Below are 8645 nucleotides of genomic sequence, written 5' to 3'. Positions count from 1 at the left end.
GACGGGCGGCGGATGCCACGGGATACTAGCGCTCCCACAATTACACGCCAGCCTGTGCCGCGCGTTTTCCAGATACCAGTGCACTTTCCTTGGTACTTTTTAACTCCGCATCTTCGGTGGGTGTGCTACACTTCCCAGATGTTGCGGTGTGATCGCGCCCCAAAAATCCGCCCGACATTCGTGCCTTTCGTGCAGCAAATTCTTCGTGTGACCGGGGCCGATGATGCACAAACTAAACAGGAATAACAAGTTAAGTTTATATGATCACCATTTGTTTGGATTGGTTTCTAGATGAACCAAGAATCTGTCTGTGTTCAGAATCTCTCTACCTCTCAATAAACAAATCTTGCTGCTACAAGAGTGTTCTGGGCATGACTGCATCCAGGACTTGACACTGGCTCCGTGGAAGACAGATGAAGCAGGGCCTAGAGTTCAGTGTTTAGCACAGCCGCTCTTCAGGCCAAAGGTCTTAGGGTCAATTTCCTGTCCAAAGAGCAGAACTGGGCCTGACCTCTCTGTGTCCAAATCTGCAGAGATTCTCGGTGTGCTGCTGCCAGTCAGAGCAGGCAATACCGCAGTTTATGGCGACACGCTGGCAGACGCATCTCCCGGACCTCCTAGGGATGTGATCTGCGATCCAGCAGAAAGGAGGGGGGGCGACGGGTTGCAAAAAGCTCCTAGTCATGGGGCTTTTGAGGGGTGGCCTCTTCGCCAGCACGATGCTGGGGAATTGAGGTGCTCCTCCGCCCCGACGGTCCTGCCGCTGAGTGTCCGTATGGATCTAGAGCCACAAGCGTCGGAGATCGAGCATTTTAAACATATGCTGAGTGAGGTCGTATGACCAACAATGAACTGTGAGTCAGGTTAAAGTGAAACGAGAATTTTAAAAGAAAGCTCCCCCCTGGGAACGGCGAAAAAAGCGAGCGGGGAGGGGCCCCTCCCATACACATGAACTAAACAATGAAATACTAAGGGGGGAGCGGAAGAAAAAGTGTTGAAATCTGTTTTGAGAGTCTTACCAGAGCGCAGATAAGCATATGGGTGTATTTCAGAGACTTTAGCAAGTTTTCATAAAAGTAAACAATCCATAAAGATGGCAGGGAAGAGGGCAAAGAAAGACAAACCAGTAAAAGTGAAACCAGCTGGCTTGAGCCCTCAACCGGAAGAGACCGCCGAGCTTTCCAACATGTTGGCAGAGTCCTTGCGCCCTCTGCTGGACCGGATGACTAACATCGAACAACAGCTGACGAATCTAAACCAGAATCTTGCAACTCAGCGGCTCCAACTGAATTAGACTTTAAAAATAATGGAGCAAACGGCAGAGAAGGTGAAGGAAATGGACGCTGATGCCAAAAAAGTCAAGAAAAAGGTGCAAAAGCTGGAAAAGAAACAAGTCTCTGAAGAATCACAACTTTTACAACTGCAAATGGAGAAAGCAGATTTGGTCCTATGGTTTCAAGGGGTCCCAGAATTAAAAGGTGAGAATCTAAAGCAACTCCTGAGTGAAGCATTAGCCCCAGTTACATATTTGAAAGCAGAGTATCTTGCAAGCGAAATGGATGTGGTCTATAGGTCCTAATCCGTGTACATCAAAAAGAATAATCTTCCTGGGGAAATAGTGGCTAGATTCTCAAAGCGACACGTGAAAGCAACTACAGGAACACCCTTGAAAATCGGGGACAACACTATCAGGATTCTAAAAGACATTCCATTCGAAATAAGGCAAAAGAGAAATAAAGATTTAATCCTTTTTCTTCAAACAAACAGCATTGTCTACAGATGGTTAATTCCAGAAGGAGTCATTTTCAAACTACAAGATAAAAAAGAAAAGATTGACTCTGTTTCCAAAGCACGTGAGTACCTGAGAGTGCAGCTGGGAGAGCCAGCCGAGGTCGAGAAGGAAGAAGATGACAGCAAATCCAGTGGCGAATTGGACTCGGGGTCTTCCGAAGAGGACTCTCTTTCTAGAAGAAGAAGAAGAAGAAGAAGAGATTGGATTTATATCCCGCCCTTCACTACCCAAAGGTGTCTCAGAGCGGCTTACAAACTCCTTTCCCTTCCCCTCCCCACAACAGACACCCTGTGAGGTGGGTGGGGCTGAGAGAACTTGACACAAACTGCTCTTTTTCAAGGACAGCTGTGCCAGAGCTTGTGACTGACCCAAGGTCACATCAGCAGGTGCAAGTGGAGGAGTGGGGAATCTAATAAGGGGGTGGCTGCCCCCAAGCGTACATATAAATTGAGGATTAGAAAAGATAAGACAAAATGAAGGCTGAAGGACTCTGAAGTGTGTCTTTAAACTTTAGTTTTATTGTGGGATGCTCTGGGGGTTCTCTTGAATGGATAAACATTGGATAAAAAGATAAAAAAATTAGCATCGCCAACTATGTTCAAAGTAATGTTAGCAATTTAAGATTAACATTTATACAAACTGTTGTATCTCCTATCCTTGGGGTTGTGGTTTTCTTTCCTTTCTCCCTAGATGTAGTTACTCCTTCCCCATTTTTCGTTGTAGTTTGGAGTCTATTAAAAATGCAATAAAAAATCCCCTTGGGGGGGCAGGGGGGAGAGAGAGCAGACAATACCATTCGAGGTGGAGTTGATGGCCCCACTCAGTAGGAGGCAGCTGCAGACGAAGAACTCGAAGCAGAAAAGGAACCAGAGGCCTGCGAAGAAGATTGCTCAAAAGGGAATGGGTGCCCAAGTCACGGATTTCGCCGCTCCGGGGCGCTACAGCTGAGTCTCGGGACATTGAGAAGACTCCATGGCAGTCCCAAGTCTTCATGGAGACCACCTGCAGAGCGAGGGAGGAGGAGATGATTAGGAGGTTCTCTGGGCTCAAACCGCAAGGATGCACTCTTCCGTAGCCCAAAGGCTGCTGGCACGGTCTGGCCAGTGTGCTTTCCCATTCTTGAAATCTGTGATGTGACAGCGTTCCACATATCTGAACAAGACTGCCCCACTGACCTACAGTGCTCTTATGATCCTCTGCCTTCCCGCCCCGCCATTGCTGTGCCTTACCCCAGAACTGCGCTCCAGTGCTCCAGAGTGTTCAAGCTCCCTCACACAACACTTCCTTGCCTCTTGCTGCCCCTTATGCCTGGAACATCCTCCACATAAGAACGTCAGAAGAGCCCTGCTGGATCAGACTAGTAGTCCACCTGGTCCATCATGCTGTCTCACGCAGGGGCTGACCAGTTCCTCTGGAGGTCCAACAACAGGGCAGAGAGGCCGAGGCCTTCCCTTGCTAAGAACATCAGAAGAGCCCTGCTGGATCAGACCAGGGAGGGTCCATCTGGTCCAGTCTCACACAGGGGCCAACCAGTTCCCCTGGAGGGCCAGCAACAGGGCAGAGAGGCCGAGGCCTTTCCTGATAAGAACATAAGAAGAACCTGGCTGGATCAGACCAGGGAGGGTCCATCTAGTCTAGCATCCTGTCTCTCACAGCGGCCAAACAGTTCCTCTGGAGGGCCAACAGCAAGGCATACAGGTCGAGGCCTTTCCTGATAAGAACGTCAGAAGAGCCCCGCTGGGTCAGACCAGAGAGGGTCCATCTAGTCCAGCATCCTGTCTCTCACAGCGGCCAGCCAGTTCCTCTGGAGGGCCAACAGCAAGGCATACAGGTCGAGGCCTTTCCTGATAAGAACGTCAGAAGGGCCCTGCTGGATCAGACCAGTGAGGGTCCCTCTAGTCCACCATCCTGTCTCACACAGCGGCCAAACAGTTCCTCTGGAGGGCCAACAGCAAGGCATAGAGGCTGAGGCCTTTCCTGATAAGAACATCAGAAGAGCCCCGCTGGATCAGACCAGTGAGGGTCCCTCTAGTCCACCATCCTGTCTCACACAGTGGCCGAACAGTTCCTCTGGAAGGCCAACAACAGGGCAGAGAGGCCGAGGCCTTCATAGAGAAGAAGAAGAGAAGAGATTGGATTTATACCCCGCCCTTAACTACCTAAAGGAGTCTCAGAGTGGCTGACAAACTCCTTTCCCTTCCCCTCCCCACAACAGACACCCTGTGAGGGAGGGCTGAGAGAGCTCTGACAGAAACTGGTCTTTTTCAAGGACAGCTGTGCCAGAACTATGGCTTGCCCAAGGTCATCCAGCCGGGTGCAAGTGGAGGAGTGGGGAATCAAACCCGGTTCTCCCAGATTAGAGTCCGTGCAGTTAACCACTACACCAAATTGGCTCATAAGAACATCAGAAGAGCCCTGCTGGATCAGACCAGGGGTCCATCCAGTCCAGCATCCTGTCTCACACAGTGGCCAACTAGTTCCTCTGGGGGGCCAACAGCAGGGCCGAGAGGCCGAGGCCTTCCCCTGAGGTTGCCTCCCAGCACTGGGATTCAGAGGTTGACTGCCTCTGAACATGGGGGTTCCCTTTAGTCACCATGGCTGATAGCCACTGATGGACCTGTCCTCCAAGAATCTGTCTAATCTCATTTTAAAGCTGGCTGTGCCTGTGGCCATCACTACATCCTCTGGCAGCGAATCCCACATTTCAATCACTCTCCGTGTAAAGAAGTATTTCCTTTTGTCTGCCCTGGATCTGCTGCCCAACAGCTGCATCAGATGCCCTCTAGTCTTTTGGGAGAGAGAGAAAGAGTTCCCTTTCACAACTCTCTCCGCCCCATGCATAATTTCATAAAACTCTATCAGTTCCCCCCTGACTTGTCTCAAAACTGAAGAGTCTCAGACTCACAGGAAAGGTGCTCAACCCCCCTAATCCAGAGGTGTCACATATGTGGCCCAGGGGCCAGATGAGCCCCCCGGAGGGCTCCTATCAGGCCCTCAGTAGAACTGGCTGCCTTCTTCTTCTTCTTCTTCTTCCAGTTCTGCTGCTGCTGCTGCATCATCGTAGGTTTGCAGCTTACAGAGACACGCCTGAACAGCATATTCAAGATTGCAACAGCAACAGACATTTTGATGCAATGATTCAGAGCAAGAGGTGTCAGTTATCAGACACGGTTAAATAAACAAAATATTGCAAGAGTGCTGATGTTTTAAGCATGGTTTTATCTTAAGTAAAAAAAACATTTGTGTTTGTGTCCTTTATAAAGTTTGTATCTCCACTACCTGGCATTACATTTGATGGCACACCTGGCCCGGCCCAACAAGGACTCATTTATGCAGGGGTCGTTTTGTAGAAAAAGAGCTAGGGGAACTCATTAGCATAACTCATTAGCATATGCCACACCCCCTGACATCACCGGAAGTGTGTCATAAGGCCACACCCCCTGACATCACCGGAAGTGTGTCATAAGGCCACACACCCCGCCCCCAACGGTCCCGGCCGCCACCGCCGGCCTTGCAGCTCCACTGCTGAGCCCCATGAGGGGCCCGGCGGTGGACCTGCAAGGCCGGCGGGAGTGCAAGGAAGCCCCGCGAAGGCCCTCCCTGGCCCCAGGCAGGCAGGGGTGGGGAGAGGCAGGGAGGAAGCAACTTACCCTCCCTCTTCTCCTGCCTCCTCCTGGCTGAATGAGGGCCGGAAGCGGGGCGTCCAGAAGCAGGGGGCGGGGCTTTGTCGTGTGCCCCGCCCCCCGTAACTCACCCGGGGGAATTGCGATCCCCCCCGAAATGACCTCTGCATTTATGTCAGATCCGGCCCTCATAACAAATGAGTTCGACACCCCTGCCCTAATCATTACAGTACATTACAATACAGAGTACATTACAACACAGTACGTTAAAGTACAGAGGAGGCTGACCGCGACTGTACTTTTTCCAGCTCTGCGGTGTCCTTTTGGAGATACGGTGACCAGAACTGCACATTGTATTCCAAATGAGGCCATGCCATAGATCTATAGTCCTCCCCCACAACGCCTGAGGGGCAGCCTCTTTTCTCAACTTCCTTCTAACCTTCCCTTCTTCAGCACACACCACTGGCGCAGGAAGGAACACGGCCTCTTCCCCATCACCTTCGCTCCTCTCGTCTCCCCGGTATGCCTGCGCTTCCAGGAATCTGGGAGGCTATCAGCTGGTGTGGTGTGGCGGTTAGACTGCCAGACTAGAATCTAGGAGACCCAGGTTCAAATCTTCACTCTGTCATGGAAGCCGGCTGGGTGACCTTGGGCCAGCCCCACACTCTCAGCCTCATCTACCTCACAGGGCTGTTGTGAGGAGAACGATTTCAGCCGCTTTGGGGGCCCTCTGGGGAGAAATGAAGCCAGTCAATGAATAGATTAGCCCTGACCTGAGTAGCCCAAATCTCATCCGATCTTGGAAGCTAAGCAGGGCCGACTCTGGCAAGGACTTGAATGGGAGACCTCCTTGGAATACCAGCAGTCGGGAGGTGGGGGCAGGCCTTATTCAGCCACCTCTCTGAATATCCTCCAGGACCCCAGTAGGGGTCAGACACCAGAGGTCGCCATGACTTCCAGGGGCATGCTCTCTCTCTCTCTCACACACACACATGCACACATATGAAAAATACAACCCCCCTCAAATAAATGGAATAGGTTACACAATATGTGATGGCTTATGGAACTCTGCCACAAACTGTAGCCAGCTTTAAAAGGTCGACGACAGAAACTCATGAAGGCTCTCCATTGGGGAGGAAAGCAGGGTATACATGAAATAAATAACGAAATAATTCCTTAATCAGTTTACCTCTTCAGTTTAATTATTTCACCCTTCCTCTGGGAAGCTCGGGGGAGCACAAATGGGTCTCCCTTCTGAAGTTTAACCTCACAACCCATGCTCCCTCTAAGCTGTGGAGTCTTGTGGGCAAAAATTCTACTTTGTGAGCTCCTGGCATTAAAGTTGTGAGCCAGCGATTTGGCTGCTGCATGAATTAGTTCACCTCTGGAGCCATCCTTCCTGAGCGAAGACAAAACTGTTTGAGCCGGAGACTAAAAACCTGTGAGCTAGCTCACACTAACCCAGTTTAGAGGGAACACTGGTCGCAACCAACTTATGGAGACCCCACCGAGGACCTTCCCAGGCAAATGAGAAGTGGAGATGTTTTGCGGTTGCCTTCCTCTGCGGAGTCTGCCTGGGTGGTGGTCTCATCCCCAAGTACCGACCCCGAGATCTGATGAGTTCAGGCTATACCATGCAGTCAGACTATACCATGCTCTCCCTTATTATATTATGCATAAGGTGAGATTGAGCTAAATAAATTGATTGATTGATATTATGCATAAAAGTATCAGGGGTGAAAGTAAGCTGGTACAGGCAGGTACAGAGTATCAAAGGGCCAGCCCCCCCCCCCAGGTATTTCCTTTTTTGCCATTGTCCCAGCTGACTCAGGGCAACCGAAAAGGGTTTTCATTTCAAGGCAAGAGACGTTCAGAGGCAGTTTGCCGTGGCCTCTCTCTGCCTCCTCACGCCCCTGGTATTCCACGGAGGTCTCCCATTAAAATCCTGGCCAGGGCCGGCCGACCCTGCTTAGCTCCTCCGATCGAAAGAGACCGGGCTAGTCTGTGTTATCCCAGTCAGCTCCCAAGCGTGGTTACCGGTTATGAATTTCCTGAGCATCACGTATAGGGATGGTGCATTTCCACCATGATTACCGAGGCCGTAAATAATAATAATAACAATAATAAAAATAATAATCGGGGCGGTTTAAGGCTCAAGGGTGCCCTCAGCACTGACCAATCTTGGTGCCCCCCCCTCCTTTCCACACTGACCCCCAGTCCATTTGAATTGTTGGCCTGTCTGACCAGCTACACAATGCAGGTTGCAGCAATACAAAAGTTTATTCATGGGATAACACAATATACTGTACAAAGGAAGCCAAGCTTTTTGCAAATCCTCATTCGTTGTTTTTTCTTTTCTTTTCACCCTTTCCCCAACTTTCGTGGTGCCCCCTTTGGCCCTGGGTAAGGAGCTGCGGTGGCTCAAGTGGTTAAGACCCTGAACTGCAGGCTGTGGAAAGTCAGTAGTTCAGCAGTTTGAGACCCGAGTGTGCGGCATGACGGAGTGAGCTGCTGTCTCTGGTTCCAGCTCCTGCCAATCTAGCCGTTCGAAAGCAAGAAATTGCAAGTAGATAAATAGGTACCACTTCGGTGGGAAGGTAACAGCGTTCCGTGCGCCTTGGTGTTTAGTCATGCCAAACGTCTTCGGACAGCGCTGGCTCTTCGGCTTGGAAACGGAGATGAGCACCGCAACCCTAGAGGCGGACTCGACTGGCTTTCGAGCAAGGGAGACCTTTACCTTTTAGCTTTGGCCCTGGTGCCCTAAGCACGTGCTTAGTCTGCTTCGTGGTTAATCCGCCGCTGACAATAACGATCTGGATGCCTCTCCGAGGGAGCGATGACAGGAGGCGCGACGCGCGCGGCCAGAGACGGACCCGCGTCCGGGGAAGGACGAGGAGGGTCATCAGCCGGGAGATCGACGGCCAAGCGGGGCGAGAGGCGGCGGCTGTCGGGAGGCTGCCGACCATTCCCTTCTTTTCCGAGATGACAAGTTCGCGACAAGCCTCCCAGGCCGCGGGCGGCAGGCCCCACCCTCGGCTCCTCCTCTGCCCGCGCGAAGGAAGACAGGGAGGGAGGGAGGCAGGGAGGGCGAGGCCCCGGAGGAGGAGGAGGAGGCGGCGGCGGCGGCGGCCTGGAGCGGCCGGGGCCATGTGCGCGCCGGCGGGGCGGCGTCTATAAAAGGGGCGCGCCGGGGCCGGGCCTCTGCAAGCCGTGCGCTCCGGGCGAAGGCG

The sequence above is a fragment of the Gekko japonicus genome, unplaced genomic scaffold (genome assembly GCF_001447785.1).
Source record: "Gekko japonicus isolate JY-2015 unplaced genomic scaffold, Gekko_japonicus_V1.1 scaffold914, whole genome shotgun sequence".
Lineage (NCBI taxonomy): Eukaryota > Metazoa > Chordata > Lepidosauria > Squamata > Gekkonidae > Gekko > Gekko japonicus.
This window is presented reverse-complemented; position numbering follows the sequence as displayed.